The sequence below is a fragment of the Mobula birostris genome, chromosome 1, assembly GCF_030028105.1.
Source record: "Mobula birostris isolate sMobBir1 chromosome 1, sMobBir1.hap1, whole genome shotgun sequence".
Lineage (NCBI taxonomy): Eukaryota > Metazoa > Chordata > Chondrichthyes > Myliobatiformes > Myliobatidae > Mobula > Mobula birostris.
The window spans coordinates 42,902,011-42,924,501 of record NC_092370.1 but is presented as its reverse complement, the minus strand read 5'-3'; the positions used below and the strand labels follow the sequence as shown (position 1 = coordinate 42,924,501).

Below are 22,491 nucleotides of genomic sequence, written 5' to 3'. Positions count from 1 at the left end.
GCCCGCAGGCGCACCCTTACCGATTCCGGAGCAGCTTCCTCCCCTCCACCATACAATTTCTAAGTGGACATTGGACCCATGAACACTACCTTTTTAAAATATATATATATTCTGCTTTTGCACCTTTTAAAATCTATTCAATATACATATATACTTTAATTGATTTTTTTTCTTTCATAGTATCATGTATCGCATTGAACTGCTGATGTTACCAAATTTCAGGACACATGCCAGTGGTAATAAAGCTGATTCTGAACCTCGGTCTCCACACTTGAGGCAGTAACTCCGACATCCTACAGTAAATCCTTACTTTCACTCTTTACAGTGAAAGTCGTTGGGCTTTGGATATTGCAATGTTTTGAGCTTACTTAACTCCAACTGCTTTGATAGGCAGCCTGGTAAAACTGCGTCACTGCTGCTTACAAAGTGAGCAATTACTCTCATATATGAATTCATTTCTTTTGTCCATGTTTAGATGAAGATTTAGAATATAATAATCCTGTTAGAAATTGATCAATGGATCATCAGCAATTAAGTACTACTTGATGGTATTTAACTTCGCTAACGTTTTATTAGTTATGAAACATGGATTGAAATCTGAAGCCTCTGTTTTTGATCTTTCCGGGGGTTAAAGCGGGCTCTAGCATAATGGATGGGGTGAATCTCATGAGTGGAGAATTATCCATTTTGGTTGAAAGTTATAACAAAAACCTTAGTTTTTGTACTTTTGAGATGCACTCTTCCATTATTAAAGTGCCAATAGCGTCCCCATTTCTACTTTTCACTTCCATTTGTCATTATCAAGACCTTGCTTAAACAAAAGTTAAAGTAGGTATATTACAGCTAAAAATTCAAGTCTAACAAAGTTCTGTGCAAAATAATCTATAAATCCAGCTCTGATTTAGCTTGGGAAGTCTAATGTGCCATATTTGATCATGCAACAATAGCATTCACAACTTCTCTACTGCTATGCAGATTTTCATAGGAAACGGTGGTAATTTGATTGATTGTGGAACTCAGAGGCAGAGGCCTTAAGCTATTAATTTAGAAATAAGTTTGAATCCTGTAGTACCTGAAGAATTAATATAATTCTGAATCTGTAATGGTGATGAGCTTGTCTGCCATCCTTCCTCAGTCCAGTAACTTGAATGTGCTTGAATCTTAAATGTTCAGTGAAATAGGCAGTCATTCATGGATTAATCAGGTAGGACCTTCAATGCCATCAACATCAATATTCCATTAATAATAGAGGGGCCTCAGGACTCTCATCGCCAGGTTCAAGTAGTCATTATTCTACCTTCAGGCTCTTGAACCTAGTGGGGCAACTTCATGTGCCTCATCACAATCTATGGTTTCACTTTCAAAGGCTCATTTCATTTTCTTGATAATTATTACTTGCTTATTTATTTATTTATTGTTGTCATTTGGACATCAGTTGCTTGTCCATGCTGTTGGGTGCAGTCTTGTAGTGATTCTACTATGGTTCTTGGATTTACTGAATATGTCCACAAGAAAATAAATCTCAAGGTTGTATATGGTGATATATATGTACTTTGAGAATAAATTTACTTTGAACAGGATGTACCATATATAACAAACTGACGAGTGGTATGTGTGACACAAATGTCGTCTAAATTTTAACAGACTCTGAAAGAGTCATCACACTCTGACTTTCAATATTATCACTGATCACAAAGCTCTCCAACATAAGCAGCTGAAAGTCATTAACTATGCAATGCCAGGATCAATTCAAGAAACTTCAAAAAATCCACCCAAATTAAATAATAAATAAAATTTTAAATGAAATACTATAAACAATTTGTTTAGGAAATTTTTATTATATAAAAGTTATAGAACATTAATTAACCTGTCATGGTGGGCTAAAGGGTCTGTACATGTTGGAGGAATTGAATAAAAATGTGAGTATTTCTTAAAGCCATATCAATTAGTTAAGTGGTTTTAACCCCCAGGTTATTAATTATGAGATAACCGTTGAATTAAAAGCAGTAATGGCTAACCCTTCTTGCTCGAGGTGCCAGGTAATGCAAGTGATCTTCAAAGACTATTTTAATACTTGGAGCACTGTGGAGTGTTCCACCTGGAAGCAAACATCTCTACTTCTAACCTTAATGCTATAAGGAAAGCCACTGAATATCATTGGGCCAAGGTCACTGTCCTCAGGAACTCAACAATATACCTGGGATTGTAATAATCAGCCCCTATCTACAGGCGAAAATTATTTTTCTTCACCAATTCCCAGTGAATTTGGTTTTACTTTAACCCTTTTTCCATAATGGTTAAAATAGATGAAATATGAGTAAGTCTTGTGGTTATTTGGCCTCTATTTAATAAAACCAGAGCTTCACATCACTATTGTCCCCTTTTCCATTTCAATGTTTAATTCCACCTGTGCCCTAAAAAAAAATGTCTTCAGTACAAGCTTTAGTGGTTTGGGAAAGGCAATTCCTTTGAATGAAAAATCATTCTGAAAAACGATCTCGTGCTTTCCTGGCATATGACGAATAAACTTTTCTCTGGCTTCCAGAGGGGTACAAATATCCATTATAACCAACACTTCGCTGACAAATTCCACCATCTTCATCAAGATGCCTAGGCATGTCCAGTCCTGTGGTATTTATACTCCCATAGTCTCTCCTGATGGGTTAGTTCTCATCCAATAGGTTTCTGCTCTCCCACCTTGTTTACACTCAAATTCCATTTCTTAATTAGGGTGATGCTTTTATCTTCTCCTCGTTTCATTTCAATGGCTTCCTTTACCAGGCATAACAACAGCCATTGGTGCAGCACAGTAGTTTTGTGCCATCAAAGTCCATCCTATGTCCATTGTGAATGCAATGTTCTGCTACTGATTTCTCCACGTAACCCAAATGGATACATACACCTGTGCTCCTTGATGCAGGTGTCCACTGTACATCCCATCTGGCTGATATGCGCTGCTCCACATTCCCAAGGAATCATGTAAATGCCAGCTGACCTGAGTCAAAGGTCATCCTTCACCTGCATAAGCTGTAATGATCTTCTTTATGGGTTTGTGGATAGTATTAATCAGGTCGTTCTTCAGGATCCTGGTGATCCTTTCAGAAACCATGGAACTAGAGGCAGAGTTTGTGATTGAAACCTCAGTTGTAATCTATACCTGCACCTGGCTCGAAGCTGGAGAAGAGTTCATTCATTAAAAATAATTCTCCTTAGCCCCAAACGCAGCCATTTTGTCTGATTACGGTCACCTCGACAAAGGAAACAACTTGCAAGCATCTACCTGGTCTAGACAGACTGAACTGTTTTTTTTTAAAAAAGTAAAAAACATCTCCCATGCTTCTAATTGCTTTAGAACACAAACCTTTTCTACTAAATCTACAATATAACAAATCTCTCATTTCAAGACAATCTTGTAAACTTCTACTAACCCTCGTGAGATGAAGACTGCAGATGATACACCAAATGTGATCCTACTGCAGTCCAAATGAAATCCCTTGTACTAAACACTATCAAACCATTCTCCTCCTATATGCTTGCTATATTTTAAAGATAATTTTCAGTAACAACTGCAAAGACATCTCTCTGAAGACTGATATACAACTTCACAGCTCATACACCTCATCTTTCATTTTCTTGCCCAATGATTTGACCTGTCAAAATACCCTCTGAATCTTCCTAAAGCCAACTTTCCATCCAATTTTGCAATATTAGCAAAACAGGATTGCCCTGTATTCAATACCCTCATTCAAGTTATTGATATAGATTTAAAAAATAACAAGAATCCCTTTGACATTTCACTGGTTACACCTTATCATTCCAAAAATGATTAACTTCTTCCTCCTGTTTCCTGCCCATTAAACAAATCTCGATCTATGTTCCTACTCAATCCCATGAATATAGTTATGATGTAACAACGTACTATAATACCTTATTGAATACCTTCTAAAATCCAAATATACTAAATCAACTGGTTCTCCAGTTACTCACCCAAGTATTTTAACAGATTTGGCACAATTTCCTGTGATCAACTTATTTCAGGTCTTAGTAACATGGACCAAACAACATGTTACTTGAAACACAAGCCTGTGTCAGCATCAGCATCAGCATTCAAGCAGCAGGCTGAAGAAACTAGGTGTAATTTGTGACATGTTAACCTTGAATTAGATCATGCATTTAAGTTGTACTCCTGAGACTTCAGCAGACAGATAATCCAGGCTGAAGGGATGTTTCATAATGAGATGTTAGATTTTTTTTTCATTTAATAAACCAATGTACTCTCGCGTGGATATTAAAATCTATATTAATTGTCCAATAAAATCATTAAAAAGATTGGCTGTTATTTTACTCATTGCTATTTATGGGACATGGTCAACAAGAGTTGCTACATTTTCCTACATTGTAACAATCACCATTCTCACTAGACAAACCTGTGGTAGATGGAGTTCACTGCAATGTTAAGTGACATCATTCACTTCAGATCAAAGTTCTACACATTCATTTAATCCTTGAAAGTTAAGCAGTGCAATGCTAACGGACTTAAGCACACAATTCATTAAAAGCCAGCCAACAGGTAAAGATGCAAAAACTTCAAGAAAGCCTCAAGTTGGAATTCAACTCAAGGAAAATTCTTTTAGTTGATTGAGCACTGTGCTGAGTTTTGGAAATCCAATCATCTGGAGAGAGAAACTGACTTCAAATAGAGTACTGTTTTATTATTGAGGAACTATTTTCCCCTAATAAAAAAGTCCTGAAGAACATATTCTTAAAATTAGAGATGAGCCATCTGAGATTAATGAGGAGCTTTTTAAAATTACAAAATGATACAAAGATTTCTGAACAACTGGATTACTATAGTAAAACCAATCCACAATCTGGGGTGCTACAGGGATCAGTACTATTTTAGTGAGTAGGATGAAGAGCAAGTGTACTGTAAACAAAGTTGCTAATAAGATTGGTTAGAATGTTGAGGATTAAACAGATTTTTAAAAATCTGAAGGTATCTGCAAAAGCATACAAATAAGTGAATGCAGGCAATTTTTTTTAAAAAAGACAAAGCAAATTATTATTTGAACAAGACTATAAACACGTAATATAATTGGATCTGCAGGTCCAAATATATGAAACAAAGTTAGCAAAGTACAGTATGTAACATTTACCTTATTGCACAGGGTACAAAACATAAAAGTGGACCCTTTAATACAATTTGAAAACCACCAATTAAACTGTAGCTGGAGTATTGTTCAAAATTTTATCTTTTATGTTTAAGAAAATGCATTTGCAATGGAGATATAGCCAGGTTCATGGAGTTAATTCCAGGGACAAAAGGGTTGACATATGAAGGTGAGCAGATGCAGTTTACTCAAATACAGTTTAGAAGAAATATTTCATTTTCTTGAAGCAAAATTTTTGAGGATGATTGTTAAGTGATGATAGAGGATGTATGCCTTAGCAATGCTGTCCAGAACTAGGTACAATAGGTCTGCAAGTAAATCCAGATTCATATCAATGAAATTAAATATTCTAATCTTCATATATAATTGTATTACTTAATAAAACACCAAAAGGCTCAAAACAAATAATGAATTAGAATATCATCCAGAATAAACTGGATTTGAGAGTGTGATAACTGAATTATGGTTAAAGGTTGTTTAAACAATATAAATACTTACAGGGTTTTTGAGAGTTCGTACTTGTTCTGCCGTCAGAAGGGAAGGGTGTCATTTCCATACTATGAACTAATCTTCCTTTACTACCAGAACCAGTATTAGAAATGAGCTTCCTCTGGCACTCATTGAACTATGAATTTACCATACGAAGAAGCAGTGAATGACATTACTGCAGTTTGCTTTGAATTCCCACACCATATGTGGGCATTACCAGCATATGAACATTTTATATTCACCTCTATATGCTCACGAGACATTGAGCTGTTATATTTCTGGTAGAGAATGTGTGCTGGATAGTGCATCTAATATTCTAAGACCATAAAAAAACAGAAGCATGAGATTAATAATTGGCCCTCACAACCTGCTTCACCTTTCATCAAGATCATGCAATCGCCCATATCACTGTATTCCCTTGATATATTGAAATCTACTGATCTTCATTTTAAATGCATTAAATAATTAACACTCTGTGGCCCTCTATTGCAAAAAATTCCCAAGATTCACCACCAACTACATGAAGTAATTTTTCATCTCAATTCTAAATGGACTTCTTCGTAAGAAGTAGATCAACAGTGCATATTGTGCAACAAATGTGAGGCGCCCAGGCTTTGTCTTGGACGCCAGTTTTACACCCAAAATAGAGCTCATTGGCTTTCTTAATGAGGATTCACGCTATGTCTTTGAGATTTGAGCATATACTTGCCACAAATATAATGGAAAATTGTGGCTGTTGCAACATGGGCCATTTTGCATATCATCAGACCATGAAAATGAGAATAAAAACAGAAATGCTGGAAATTCTTTGCAAATCAGGAGGCATCTGTGAAAAGAGAAAAAGAGTTAACATTCCAGGTTGAAGAGTTCTCAGTCTATGTCAGTAGATTAACCCCAGTCCTGCACGCTCCACCTTTTTAAACCAACCTTCTGTATTGATCCAAATATACTGCACATCTTGCCTAGCACTCAGCATGCATTCACAGGAGTAAGTGTGCAAGTGCAAGTGGCAGAAGTTGTTATAGTGTAAGAGGGAAGACAGTAACATTGTTCTGCTAAGATTCTGGCATAAATCCCCACCTTCCATTGGTGGTCTTGAGAATAAGGGTGATCTCATAACATGGAGCTGTGTAGAGTGAATCACCAAGGCAATGTACAAAAGCTGTCTTTGGCAGATAATATCGCCAGGGTTGGGACAAGTATTACAGCCAATCAGCATTGAGATGTGGGGCTCGTAACCATTTCTTGAATGTGATAGTAGCGGCAAGCTCACCTTTATATCCAATTGGACTGTACTATAGTAGTTTTATGTATTGCACTGTTACTACTGCAACAAAAAGTAATTTCATGACATATTTGAGTGATGACAAACATGATTCTGACATGGGTCTCTATTGCAGACCAAGTGTGGGAAGAGGGCAAGGAGAGGGGAATCATGGCTGGAAAAAGGTGAAGCAAGAGGGGAGGGGGCCAGAAACACTAGAGAGACATTCTGTAATGACCAATAAATCAATTGTTTGGAATCAAATGACTTTGCTTGGTGGCTTAGGGCTGGGAATGTCTGCACCTGTGCCACCCTTCTGCACGGCATTCCTGCTCTGCCACCTGTCCCACACTCTTCCTGCGGTGCACCACCCGCCATTCCCAACATCCTCTGCTTCCACCAGATTTATAAATATGCTCTCTGCTCCACATTGACAAATACGGTATATACACCCAAGATTTTTACACAGTACTTGTATATAGAAGTAGGGTAAAAATGCTTCAGATTCATGGCACAACACAGGACAGCCCAAGGAAATGTCTAGGTAGGATAAGTACCAGTAACTGTTTGGACTGCAGGTCTAAGAGCACTGCAACAAATCAGTGCTCTAGAAGGTAGCTCTAAGTGGAATATCCCTATACACCACATCCACTGGTCCCTGTTGTATAATCTGACACAAACAGGGTCCCCCCGCCCCCCCGCCCCATAAATCCATGTTGACTCTGCTCAATCCTTTTATTATTTTCAGTTTATTCTCATGTTACATCCCTCACTATAGATTCAAGCAACTTTCCCTCTAACAGATCAGTTATTCAATTTTCTTTCTCCCTCCCTTAAATAGCTGACTTACATATGTTGTCCTCCAACCAGACAATTCCAGAATCGAAAGAATTTTGGATAATGATAACAGCATTATAATCTCTCTTGCCACTTCTTTCAAAGCTCCTGTATGTGGATTATCAGGTACTTGGGTTTCATTAGCTTTGTCTCACCAACTTAATTTTAATTTTACTGGTATTCATTTCCTTCAGTTCCCATTCTCATTTGAACCTGGTTCTTTGGTATTTCGTGAAGATTTTTCATGCCTTCCTCCATGAAAACATATACAAAACAGTTACTTAACTCAACTTTTCTTAAGCTTCAATACAAATTCTTCTGCCAAATTTTAAGGCCAAAGGCATTTGCTTTTATTTGTCTTTTTATTTCTTTTTATACAGCTACAGCTGCTCTGATGGAGTGTTTCAATCTCTCTTGCCCATTTACTCTCATATTGTATCTTGCATTTGTTTATCAATTTTTTAATATTTCTTCGAGTACCAATCCTCCCAATCCTCAGGCCTACAGTTATTTCTGGCAATTTTAAGCTCCTTCTTCTTTAGATTTCTTGTCAGCACAGATGGGGACCATTTTTCCCACTGAATATTTGTGTCTCAAAAAGGGAAATACCCTCCCCCCCACAACAAATTAATCCTTAATAGCTTAAATGCTTTCCATTCCAATCAATCACAAGACACTCTCTATGTTCATAGTTTGTTAAGATTTAATAATCTTTAGGTCTTAACTACATTGCTTCCAAGCTCACTGTAAATTTCTACCTTATTATGGCCATTCTTCCCACAGGCCCCTTTACGACAATTACAGTGAATTTTGGTTAATTGGAACACATCAGAATAATTGCCCCCATTAGCAGAAATTTCATGTTAATAGTTAAAAAGGTATAAAAATAGAATTTACCATTTAACTGAGTAACAAATTATGTATTTAAATGAAGGAGAACAAATTACAACACTACCGATATTACTTAAGTACTATAAAGCCGTATTAGTTTGTAATGGTTATCGACAAAGGAATTCATCAAGTTTACGTTGGCATGCTCTTTTGATTGACTGTAAATGAACAAAAACAGATGACACTTCGTGCAGATTAATAGACTGCCTTCATTTCCTTCCTGCATGAAGTAGTGTCATAATCAAACAATAAACTTCCTGGCATCTTGTGTAGACACTAACTCAGGTTCAGTTGTGTCATCATCACTTTCCATCTTCATATTCCCTGCTTTGATGTTCTGACTTTCAACGACTGCATTCTCTAAATCTTTATTTTCATTGTAACATTCAAGATGATACCTTCAAATTCTTCATAGTTCCTAACTTGTTAAAGTAGAGAAGTTGTTTCATTTTCACTCCCAGCATCTCCAAGCCTAAATGCTTGAAACCGCAGTGAGCAAAAGAGCTTTGAATTGTCTTGCTGCTTATTTCTCACCAACTGTCAAACTGTAAAAGGTTAAGCCTTGCACTCACTTCCTTGGTTGTTGAAATGCCAATAGATGTTCTACAATTGCTTTGAAAATATTATTCACTAACTTTCCACAATACAATGCCGAAGTTTTTATTGTTTCCCCATATCCATTGGCTACACCAAGGATGTTGTATGGGCAGGCAGAAATTCCAGCAGGATGTTTCTCAAACATTCTACAGTACATTAGGGTGGGCTGCACAACTGTCAATGAGCAAAAGAATTCCACTGTAGCTCTGTATCCCAATTCATCAACCGTTTCTTAAAAATTTTCAGAAGTCATCCACATATTCTTATTAGCATAATGATCGATTGGTAAACTATCCTTTCTTAGCCCCTTAAAGCATTGAGATTTAACACTTTTCCCAATAATCAACAATTCATTTTTATCAGTTTCTGACATATTTGAACAGTTTTCTTTGAACCTGATCCATTGTTTTCTTTGAATTTGATAGTATTGGGTGTTTGTCACAAAAGGAACCGTCCAGCATGGCCTGTCTTGTTGGTGTCGTAGATATCAATTGCACGAAAGTTTTAAAGTCAGGAGTTTTGTAAATTTACACGTTTCTGCAATTACAGTATCAGCACTATCTTTCTCAACATGTGCTTTCTTGAATTTAATGTGGTGCCTACATTTCCATTGAGACAACCATCTGTTGCTTTATAATCTTTGAGACCCAGCTTCTCAGCTAGCCTCTGACTTGTTTTTTTAAACATTGTGTACCGACACGCACACCTTTGGCTTGTGTCAAATCTTTTTGTGGCATCTTGGTAAGGATCTCAAGATAAAAAAGTCAAAATAATAAAAATACAAAAAGATCAAAAATCACTCCTTGTTGAATCAGCATCCAGTGGCCCAAACATAACAAGCACATACAACTGACTTTACCTGTTTGCTCTAAGCACAGTATAATGCCTAGCAGCCACACAAGTAACTGTCTCTTGTCCCAATTAAGCAGCATAGTGTCCCAAATATATGAAAGTAATCCTGGCTATTTTTTTGATTTGTCATTAAGAAATGTTCAAAGTAAGCAGCTGCTCCAATTAACCAGAAACCACTATTTAACCCGTTCTCATAGCACAGAACAAAATCTGAACTAGTTTTTTTTCCCCTTACTGGATTCCTCAAGCAAGATAAATTTCTCACCGCCATTCTGATTACATCCATTATTAACAAAGCTACACCGCCTCCTTTTCCTTTTTGTCTGTCATTCCTAATTATCAACATCCTTGCATGCTGAGCTTACATCCTTGGTCAACCTTTAGCAAATTTCAGTAAGAGTAATTAACTCACATCTTTTACTTCCATATATGGTATTAGTTAATTTACTTGATTTTGAAGACTGTGAGCATTTTGTTGCAACACCTCTGTATTTGCAATTTAAACATTTTTTCTGTACTTTGACCCCATTTGTTGCCCGTCTATTTATTTCACTTACTACTTTTCTAACCTGCACTTTCCTTTTTGAACTTACTTCGGAATTCAGATGCACAGCAATTCTTACTGAGGTAAAATCTCTCCAATTTTTACTTGTTTCACTTGTCCCAGAAAAAAAAAAGTTGTGGATTGCCATCAACTGAGTGCAAGGTTTTCTAAATTACTCTCAAGGCTCAGAAATCTTTATCCCTCTCCCCGGACCATTTTATCACCTATATCACTGATCCCACCTACTAGTTACTGGTATGAAATAGATCATTTTTAAATAAGTTATAAATTGGTAAATTTGGTAAATTTATTTTTCATACACACCGTTTCATATGTTGTTTTCTGGAACATATTCTGAACGTATACCAGGTATGATGAAGCTTTTTTCATAAAACCCAAAATACTGCCGTTGTTATGAACAGAAATTAAAACGAAAATGCCGGCAACACTAAACAGTCGGACAGTATCTGTGAAGGACAAAACTAATTTATTTTCTCCGCAGAAGCTGCGTGAGTAGTTAGACATTACAAGTTACTACTTAAGCTCGATTTGTTATTTTATGTTAAGCCTGAATTTACAGAATCCCATTTATATTTTATAACGTCCGAGATAATACGTAATGCTTATTATTAAACAAATATCGCTTAGTAAAACGAGTGTCATTTACAAGTGTTTTATACTGCGCACACTTGGAAATGGCTGCCCCAAGGCGTACAGTGCACCTGCTGCACGAAAGGGTATTGCACCTTGTGCCACGTTAACTTACGTCAGAAAAAAAGCTGGGTTTGAAACGGATGCCAGGTCACTTGTCGCAAGATTGTCCTCAGGAGAGAACAGCAGGTGGTGGCGAAGTAGTCTGCATCTGTTGAAAAAGACATTTTGCCATGTACATTCACCGCGCACAGTTTAATTCGGACGCGCCTGACAGAAAACACAACTACAGCTTGTGCCGAGGAAGGGCGGCCGTGCCGTGCCGCGCCGCACGAAGCCGCGGGCTCCCTTGCGCAGGAGCCGGGGACGGAGGGCGCGGGTCCATTTTATTGTTCACGCGTCGGTCGGTAGCCGAAATAAACAATGATGTCTACACAACACAGAACAGAGCACTCTGGCACCCGGGCTCCGCCCGAGAGAGGGGACCCCCGCCCCCGCCCGAGCCCCAGCCTGCTTTACGGCAACACGACCCTTATTATCCCCGTGTGGGACGGTAATTGCTGTCGGGACAGTTTGCCTATCGGGGCCGGGGCCGCACCTCAGGATCCCCTCGCACGCTCATCTACGTAACATAACGGGCATCGGGGCAAAATCCGGGCCCTTAGACGTGTAAACATACGTCAAGGCCGATTGGCTCAGATCCATCAGGGGCTCGCGTCAGCTCATCACTAACCTGCCATCCCATTGGTAAACGTAAGAGAGGACACATTTCCTTTTCATTCCCTTCTCCTGCATTTGAAAACCGAAAGATAAAAATTATTCTAAGGCTCTGGAGCCAGAAATGGAAAGAAGCGAAAGCCCTCTCCACGGCCGGCTGGCGAACAGAGCCGTTAAAAGCCCGAGCCCTGATGTTTGAATTCATTTTCTTCGGGCCCGTTTTCGGCGTTCGCGGCCGCGTGCTCGGGTGGGGGAGGTGGACGCCCAATCGGGAGGCTTCATAGAAAAATGCAAATGAGGTCCGTTGACGTGAGTCATTGAGCACGTAAACGTGTGGTCGGGGTCGCGCACGCAGAGCGTGGCGCGCGTTGTAGGGGGACAAGAGGAGGAGAAGAGCGGCGAGCACGCGCGGGGGAAGCCGGGGCTCCAACTTCTGGTGAGAGAGAAATAACACAAAGGAGTGAGTGAGTGAGGACAGGCGGCGAGCGAGAAGATTATCACAACTATAAAACACGCGTGAAGCGCCGCTGGGGAAAAAGACTAATAAACTGCTTGAAAAATAAAAAAATAAACCATTTTTTAATTAACGATATCTAAAAAAAGGCACGAGCGAAAGAAGAGTGTGGAAAAAACAATTTATTTTTTTTTGTTTTTTAAAAAAAAGGAACACCAACAAAGTAAGTACAGAGAGAAAGTGTGTGAGAGTCGGCGGTTGGGTCGAGTTAGAGGAAATTTGACTGTAAATAAACATGAAAGGACGGGGAGGAGGAGGTGGGGGCAGGCGGTCAGCGAGATTACTAACTACCACTACTGGAGAGAGTGCGTTGCCGCTGGCAAAAGCAGCCATTAACATTTCATTAATAGAGCTGCGCTGTCCTCATAGCCAGCAGTGAGTTTGCTTGTCCCTCTCGTAATAATTGAGTATCGGTGTACCGTCCTGTTCTGTTCTGTGTGCTCTGATTGTGGGGTTAGTTTAAGTTTCTCTCTCCCTCTCTCGCTGTGTATGTGTGTGTGGTTTGGGCGCTCGTGGTTCCCACAGGTCACCGGAGTGGACTCGAATGGTTTGAGCTAGTTTCTCTCTCTCTCTTTCTCTCTCACTCTCACACACTCACATTCACACACGTACATATATACACACATACACACACACACACACACAGCTGCCGCCGCTGAGGGTCGAGGGGTGGGGGGAAGCACTGGCCACCGAGAGGGCTGTGAGGGCCACGGACTTGTGAGATAATGGAGCTTGGCAGCGCTGCGATAAGGATGGAAGAGCCTTTAAAATATTTCTTTTTGAGGAGGGTGAACTGTTTTAACTTTCAGCTCAAACAGCGTGTTTAATGTTTCCGTTACTGTTTCCTTTGCCAGTCGTATTTGAGTAACACCCACCAAAAGGCTGAGATTAAAAAGGCGCTTCTCTTTGTGGTCGGTTTCAGTCCTGGTTAGTTGTTCTCTTGGACCAGCCAGTGATTTTGTCTGATGAAGAATGTGGTCTGAAAGAAGACCTCGGGTCTTTAGAATCGAGTGTGTTGTTGGTAAGCTGGGCTTTATAGACACTTTGCGCTACTGTAAAGCCCAAGCTATGCGTGAAACTGTAGATCTGGATCTACTTTTTCATTCATTCATTTGCACCGTGTTCGAAATAAGTGGATTGTTTCTTTTAAAATTGTTAAGTGTGTGCGCATGTGTCTGTGTATATTTCAAAACTGAGTTCAAGAGAAAACTGAAAACACGTGCAATTGTGAAAACGTAAGGAGTAAAAAAAATCAAGGTGAAGGGGGCAATAGGGAATGTAAGGGGAGGGGTAGATCCCACACGGCACTCGAGCACTGGCATAACATTTCACCATCATCAAGGGTTAATCATCCATGTTTGTCGTTGTCTTCGGCGGCAAGGACACACACACATTCACACATTGTAAACCTCTTTGTTCGGGGCGGGGGGGGCAAAACATGCGTGCACACTTTTTAAAAATAAAAAAAAACTTGCAGGTTAGCTTTCAGATTTCTTTCACCCTCTGTATATTAAATGAATTATAAAACTATTCCCATGCATTTCTCAGTAAACTAACTTTTTTTCCATGAGGAGGATGGGAGCTCTCCAGTCGTTTGTTTGGTCAGCGTTTTCTCTCTGGACAGCCTGTACACAAAGAATCGCTCTTAACCTAAGATGGCAGCTTAATTTGACTCCGGTCATTGACAGTAATTATAAGAAAGACTCAAGCTATCCCGTCCTTTGGCTCCGTCAAGCCCCCACCATCCTGCTGGATTTAAGACTGGATGTTTTTTTAGGGTGGCGGCGTCGTCTTTCTTTTAGTGGTGTAATGATTAGTGGATTTTTTAAACCTTTGTTTTAAGAAAGTGACTTTGAACTGGAAATAATCTGATAATGTATTGAATGAGTGGCATTCTTGGAGAAATCTACCTGCCCAGCTAGCTACCGTGGAAGGCTGTAGGTGCTTGGCTTCTACCTATGGAAGTTGAAAATACTGTAATGTACGATCCGTGTTTATGAAATTGAAGTGCACATTTGGCTTTATTCGTGATGTTGGGGCAGTTAAGTTTAACCAAGTGGTAGTTATTTGACAACTGGATAGACCCATGCCTATAAAGAATTAGGTTTGAGCAGCTAAGTTTTGGTGGTGGATAATCATTCTTTGGTGAACTGGATTTTTTTTATTTTTAGAAAACTTCATTTGAAGTTTTTTAGACTATATCTGCATTTAAGATCTTGCTCATCTCTTGTCAGGTGTCCTAAGTTGTAACTTGTAGTGTGATAGACGTGTACAGATTACATATGGTGGAAACCTGTATCATGAATTATTTTAAGTTATCTGCATATAATTCTTTAAATGTTAGATATACTACAGATTTGAAAAGAGTTATATTAAATTTTTGGTAAATCATGGAACATTGCTAGAATAATTTATTACAGGCCGATTTAGATTATTAAGTTTATGGATTGCATAAATAACTGACACTGACATTTGCAATGTGCCTCAACTTTTACAACGTTCCTTAGTATTTGTAAATTAAATGAGCAATGTTCATAATGCATCGGCAATCTGCAGTAGAATTTTGGTTTTCAGTCATCTCGTGTGGTCTATTAGTTTGCGAGCTTTAAGATAATGTTTGTTAGATGCATATCAACTATGGTTAAATAGGAAAATTTGGAAGTGTATTTTTAAGATATGAATGTAATAAACATTTTCCTGTGTGACACTTTGATATACCTATTCTACAGTTTAATATTTTCCATGCTAGTTATCTGAGTTAAGCACCATTCAATTGTTGCCCTGCTGCAAGAGATTTGATTCCACTTTGTTTTTATTCCTTGTAAGATCTTTGTAATCCAATGTACAAAATATGAAATGGAATAACCTTTTCTAAATACTTGAGCTGTTTCCATTAGGATGTAAGTAAACTGAAGTTCACATATCCAAGCAATGGGCAAAATTTGGTTTAAAGAGGTTTAATTGTGTATAGTAATGGATTATATTTGGGCTGAATTCGTTTACTTGGATTGGATGTGACATTTTTTAACTAGTTTATGACTTACAAGTTATTGATTCCTCAATTAATCTTCATCACTCTTAAAGCACCAGTACTCAAATAAGGGATTCCTTTATGCATCTGTATTAGGTGAATCAATGATTTTTCCCCACTATCTTTCTCTATTAGTTAACTCACCCCAACTTGTTTTCCCTTTTAGTGCTGAGAATGCCTTTTCCTGTCATGAGGTGCCCCTGAGCTTTAAACAGCAGAGAAGTACTTGTTTCTTGTACAGTCAATGATGCAATATAGGATGTGTCATTTTGTGCACAGCAAGCTCCTACAAATAGTTGTCATAAACAGTAAATCTGTTTTTGTGCAGTTGATTTGAGAGAATAATTTACCCATTGCTCTTAGCAATAGTCCTAAGGGGTACTTCAGCTTATGAACTCGTGGAGCCCTGGTTTAATCTCATTTGAGCAAGCCAGTCTTCAACATTGCACCCTTACTTTAATTCTGATAGACTTCAGTGGTGTTGAGGTTTTAGTCTCTGAACTAGGGCAGATGCACAGCCTCCTGAGATGTTTGTTATTATGACTAATGCTTCACATATAGAATGGTTAAGCTGTTGATGTGAAAGGACTGGATGTGATCCTTGTCCTTCTCTACTAATCAATCTACTCCTGTTTGATCTCCACTTCAAGGCTGCATAGGTGAAGTAAGGAGAAGCTATATGAACAGAAAGGGCAGGAAAGAATGCATTGAGAGACTGGTTGAAACATTGTTGAAGGGGGATCGTGTACAGCAGAAATGTTGGCATTTCTGATCTGTTGCTGAATTGTAAATTTTATGTTAAAAGGCCTTATAAATGGAGTATAAAGCAACTTTATGAATAGCTGTACAGATTTAAGGTTTGTTTTTGAAGTACATAAAGTAATTGTGGCATTTTTGTGTACTTGTTACCTGTATCAATCAGTTAAGTTGAAATGCAGAAATGAAAAACTGTTCTATTACAGGAAAATATTAAGTAAAGGTGCTGGGGAGGTTCTTTATTGTCTTTGATGTTAAGCTTTTATGTAAGTTATTATTGGCAATGTGTATTCTGAAGTGTATACGCAGAAATAAAACATAGGGAATAACTAGGATTTAGATTTTATCCAATAATATTTGCTGTACAAATCTGGAAGGAGTTAACCATGTCTATTTATTTCACAAAACAGGCCATTCAGCCCAATGACCCTCTGTTGTCTCTGGGTCCTGATTCCAATTTCCCCACTTACCTTTCACTTATTCTCACTTGCATGCACAATTAACTCCCACTGATTCTCCTGACACTTGACTTGCAAAGTGGTCACTTACAGTAGCCAATGAACTTGCCTACCAGCATGTCTTTGGTATTTGGGAAAAATCTGAGATGTGTGTGAATCCATCTTGTCATAGGAACTCAGATCCACAGTGACAAAACTCTGTCAAAATTAAGCCTAGGTCACCAGAGATCTATGGTAGCAGTTCTAGCCCCTGTACCATCCATGCATTAGTATCCAGATGTTCCCTAATTCTAATATTTGCTGTAACCTTTAGAACTTTTAAAGCTATCTATACTTCACAGAAAATAATGAGCTGTTATTCTATATCTCTTGAATTCTACATTTATAATCAATATATTGCTTTATGAAGTTGAGATAAGATGTTTATCAATATAATTAGCAATATTTTACCTTTTCCTTCCGGTCTTTTAGTTAGTAGACAGGCAATATTTCCTTGAAAGAAAGGACACAAAAAGAAAATTTCAATTAAAGATATTTGGTCTCTAAACATACAAGACTTTTTTTTGTTGGATTTGCTATCCATTTGTGCATAGTTATAATTTCTGTTGTACCATAATTGAAACAGTTCAGCATTCTGAAACTATTGCATCATTTTAATTTATATGTTAAGTCAGTGGTGAGGAAGGCAAATGCAATGTTGGCATTTATTTGAAGAGGACTAGAATATAAAAGCAAGGATATAATGTTGAGGCTTAAAAGGCACTGGTGGGGCTTCACTTGGACTATTCTGAGCACATTAGGGTCCCTTTTTTAAGAAAGAATGTGCTGACATTGGAGAGGTTCATGAGAATGATTCCAAGAACGAAAAGCTTGGCGTATGAGGAGCAATTGATGGCTCTGGTTCTTTGCTTGTGGAATTTAGAGGTATGATGGGGGAACTCTTTGAAACCATATCAAATGTTGAAAGGCCTACATATAGGATATGGAGAGGATGTTTCCTATGGGGGGGGGGCAGTGGGACTCTCGGACCAGAGGGCACAGTCTCAGTAGAGGGACTTGCATTTAGAATGGAGATGAGGAATTTCTTTAGCTAGAGGGTGGTGAATCTCTGGGATTTGTTGCCACAGGCGGCTGTGGAGGCTGAGTCACTGGGTGTGTTTAAGGCAGAGTGAGAATGTGAAAGATTACGGGGATAAAACAGATGAGTGGGTTAAGAGGGAAATAGATCAGCCATGATGAAATGGTGGGGCAGACTCAGTGGGTTGAATGGCCTAACTCTGTTCCTGTGTCTTATGGTCTTTTTGTTTCTGTCCATTCGACTGACTGCATATTGTATCTTCGCACCAGTCTGTGTGTGCGTATACTAAGTTCAGCATCTTGATACCAATGGCTGACAATGATTTTCCTAGCTTTGTTCTAGAAATTTGCTTTGTGTATCTAGTATTTCTAAGGAAATTCTAAGACTTGGGGAAAATGAAAATGAGATAACAAATTGGGAGTTTCTAAAAGCTTGCTTTTATTCATTCCTGTCTCTGCCTTTTGCAGTCTACCTCCAATGAAGAAAATGACTGTCATTCTACATTTCTCCATCCAAGTAAAGTTAGGTCAGAGGATGGGTGTCTTGTGGCAAATGCAAAGTTAGCATTCAGTTCAAGAGGACTAGAATATAAAAGAAAGGATTTTCAAGTCATTGACCAGACAGCTTTGGGCCCCATATCCAAGAAATGGTGTATTGGCATTGGAGAGGGTCTAAAAGAGTTTTACGAGAAATAACCTGAGAATGGAAGGATTAATGTGTGAGGTGCATTTGCTGACCCACTGCAGTTTTGAAGAATGAGGAGGAGTTCCATTGAAACCTGTCAATTACTGAAAGGCCTAGATAGAGTTTTAAATGGAGAGGATGTTTCCGGTAGTAGCAGAGCCTAGGGCCAGAGGGCACAGACTCAGAATACGAGGATGTCCCTATAGAACGGAAAAGAGAAGGAATTTCTTTAGTCAGGGGGTGGTGAATCTCTGGAATTGCTACAGATGGCTGTGTAGGTTGATTGATTGGGTACGCTTAAACTGGAGGCTTATGGGTTCTTGAACAGTAAGGGAATCAAAGGTTATGGGGAAAAGGCAAGAAAATGGGATTGTGGGGCAAAATAATCATCCATGATAGAATCACGGAGCAGCCTCGAAAGGCTGAATGGCCTATTTCTGCTCCTATGTTTTATGGCAAGTGACACATCCTGACTTTACTAGCCCTTGCACTGTTACTTGGTTCAAGTTAGGAATTTGATGTATTAGGCTGTTTCCAAGATAAGTGCTGCTCTAATTATACATGAAAAGGCCAATGTCGTTCTGACCAGGTTGTTTGATACCTCATCCTTCAATTTAACTATTCATGCCCTCTGCCACTGATGTATTGTGGCTGCAATGAGTGCCCTCTGCAAGATGCATTACTGCAATTTGATAAGATTTTTTTCTGTGCTTTCCCAGGTCTGTGATCACTACTGGGTAGGACGACATGTGAGTCAGAATCCTGGAACATGCAATATTGACATTGTTTCATTGTCGTGGAACCAGGATCAGAATTTTAGAAATTCCAACCTATAGCCATGAATGTGCTCCTTCAAGAGGTGACTTGCCACCTTTGTTGAGAACTCTTTGCCATTTCTCCCATCCTAAAATCCTTTAAATGAGCTGATCAAGTGCTTATTGCACGCTGTTTGATGTTGCTGCTATTGGTTTTAATCCCGCAGGTGCAATTTTGTTGTCCGGTGGATAATGAAGTTCTGATCATGGAAGAATTGTCTTATCTTGCACAATATCCAAATGAAGCTTAACCAACTTTCACAATTTTGATTGATCCCTCTGATTGAATCTGACTGTATGCACTTCAAGTCCTTTAAAATGAATCTCAGGCCTTACCAAATCTACAACCTTACGTTTGTGTGTTCACCTCTTAATATTTTGACACATATTCCAATTTATACATAATTGTAGCTTACTCTGGATAATTACAGTTTTTCTCAAAACTCCAGGAGCACATCTCTTATTAAAGAATTTTGCTGAACCCATTTCATTCAATGTTAATATTAAATCCTTTTGCAAAGTCACTACATAGTGTTCTTCAGCCAATTTCCCCCTTTACATTTTGCTCCATTTTTTTTGTTTGCACTTCTAACTGTTCCAACTTGTGTTTGTGCTTTTACAATCTCTACCCTTCAAGACTTTCTAAATTCTAAGTTTCCTTTCCAATTCCTTCTGTAGCACTTTATTGAGAATCAGTTGTGGCTTATTTGTGGACATTATTGTCACTAAATTCAATTTGACCTCCAAAGATGTGAGCAAAAGTACTAATAAATACATAAGTTGGTGATGCAGACTTTTAGCTGAGATGTCAAATAATCTGCTTTCTCAGATGGATGTAAATGATCCCCAAGGCACTATATTGAAGAGCAGGAAGTTGTCCTCTGTATCCTAGCCAATAATTATCCCTCAATCAACATCACTAAAATAGATTGTCTTGTCATTATCACATTGCTGTTTGCTGGAGCTTGCTGTTCACACATTAGTTGTCGTGTTTCCTTGATTACAACAATGATTGTGCTTCATTGGCAATGCAATGCTTTGGGTGTCCTGTGGTTGTGAAAGGTGCTGTATAAATTGAACACGTTCTTTATTTTCTGAACCTACCTGTTCTTAGTTACTGCCCTTAAACATTTTGCTTCCACTTTGTACTATTGATTTTTTTCCAGAACCTGTGGACTTGATGATTTCGGTTTAGGTATACATTGAGTGTAAATTGCTTTGGAGAAATTAAAACAGAGTTGGGTATTTTGGATATTATTTGTGATGTTTTTTATTGGTATAAGTCTGAATTGATCAGACTCAAGTTTATTGTCACTGATATGATGTGAAAATTGTTTTGTAGCTGTAGTACAGTCCAAAGACAAAGCTACGAATGACAAAGGATAAAAAGGATAAGACATTAGTGTTCATGGCTTTATAGACCATTCACATATCTGAAGGTGGAAGATTTCTACAATGTCATTCTAGTATCAGTGCATTGAGTATAGTGTTTTGGTACATTTGTCTTCAGTTTGGTTTTGAAATGCTACATAAAATTTAATATTAGTACTCTCTGGGGTTCCTTGTGCTCCTAAAGTTAGTGTTGGTTTTTAACAGGTAGATATAACCAGGTGGCTGTTGGCCTCTTGTCTCAATTACATCTTGTCTGACACTAGGAATAGGAAGATGGTATTTATCCCTTACTCCTTCCTACTCAGCCCATCAAATGAGCAGATTGTTGATCTGTGACGTAACTGTCAGCATTCTGATTTTTAAAGTTTCTAAGTACATACAGTGTGGATTTTAAAAAGTATTCACCCCCTTTGGAAGTTTTCATGTTTTATTATTTTACAACACTGAATCACAGGTGATTTAATTTGTCTTCTTTGACACTGAACAGAAAAAGACACTTTTGTGTCAAAGTGAAAACATTTAAAACACAAAATAATTCATTGCATAATATTCACCCCCCCCCCCTTAAGATGACACACCAAATCATCACTGGTGCAGCCAATGGTTTTAGAAGTCACATTAGTTAAATGGAGATCTGTTTTGGAGCTTGTGTGCAGTCAAGGTGTTTCAATTGATTTTCGTAAAAATACACTTGTATCTGGAAGGTCCAACGGCTGGTGAGTCAGTATCCTGGTAAAAACTACACCATGAAGACAAAAGAACACTCCAGGCAATACCACAAAGGTTATTGACAAGCTCAAGTCAGGAGATGGATACCAGAAAATTTCCAAGTCACTGAATATCCCTTGGAGTACAGTTAAGGCAATCATCAAGTTGTATAAATCTTTCTAGAGCAGGCCATCCTCAAAACCTGAATGACAGTGCAAGAAGGGGACTAATGAAGGAGACCACCAAGAGACCTATGACAACTCTGGAGGAGTTGCAAGCTTCAGTGGCTAAGGTGGGAGAGGCTGTGCATACAACAACTGTTGCTTGGGTGCTTCACCAGTCACAACTTTATGGGAGAGTGGCAAAGAGAAAGCCACTGTTGGAAAAGAAAATTCAAATGAAATTTCATCTAGAGTTTGCCAGAAGGTTATGTAGAACACTGAAGTCAGCTGGAAGAAGGTTCTATGGTCTGATGAAACCAAAATTGAGATTTTTTTTTGCCATCACTGTCTGGCATAAGCCAAACCATACATCATCAAAAACACCCCATCCCTACTGTGAAGCATGGTGGTGGCATCATGCTGTGGGGTGCTTCACTGCAGCAGACCCTGGAAGGCTAGTGCAGGTAGAGGGTAAAATGAATGCAGCAAATACAGGGAAATCCTGGAGGATAACCTGATGCAGTCTGCAAGAGAACTGCGACTTGGGAGGAGATTTGTTTTCCAGCAACACAATGACCTCAAGCATAAAGCCAAAGCTGCACAGGAATGGCTTAAAAACAACAAAGTTAATGTCCTGGAGTGACCCAATCAGAGTCCATACCTCAATCCAATTGAGAATTTGGCTGGACTTGAAAAAGGCTGTTCACTCATGACTTCCAAACAATCAGACAGAGCCTGAGCACTTCTGTAAAGAAGAATGGGGAAAAATTGCAATGTCCAGATGTGCAAAGCTGATAGAGACCTATCCACACAGACTCGAGGCTGTAATTGCTGCCAAAGGTGCATCTACTAAATAATGACTTGAAGGGAGTGAATACTTA

At 38.6% G+C, this 22,491-nt stretch overlaps 1 protein-coding gene and 1 long non-coding RNA gene across 6 annotated transcripts in view; one reads left to right on the top strand and one right to left on the bottom strand.

Moving 5' to 3' along the window:
* Positions 1-1,833: 1,833 nt before the first annotated feature.
* LOC140195956 (uncharacterized) lies at positions 1,834-11,948 on the bottom strand. The gene is made up of 3 exons (XR_011885580.1): positions 11,412-11,948; positions 10,970-11,112; positions 1,834-6,486 (listed from the first exon to the last, which is right to left on the bottom strand). It is a non-coding gene; the product is annotated as an uncharacterized lncRNA (long non-coding RNA).
* A 453-nt stretch (positions 11,949-12,401) lies between these two features.
* chd7 (chromodomain helicase DNA binding protein 7) overlaps positions 12,402-22,491 on the top strand; it is a 232,204-nt gene continuing 222,114 nt past the window's right edge. For 4 of the 5 annotated variants that reach the window (XM_072254614.1, XM_072254623.1, XM_072254605.1 and 1 more), the window contains exon 1: positions 12,415-12,690. The gene's annotated coding sequence lies outside the window, so the exon portion shown is untranslated. Of the gene's footprint in view, positions 12,691-22,491 lie in introns of all 5 variants that reach the window. The other variant, XM_072254598.1, reaches the window with a different exon arrangement.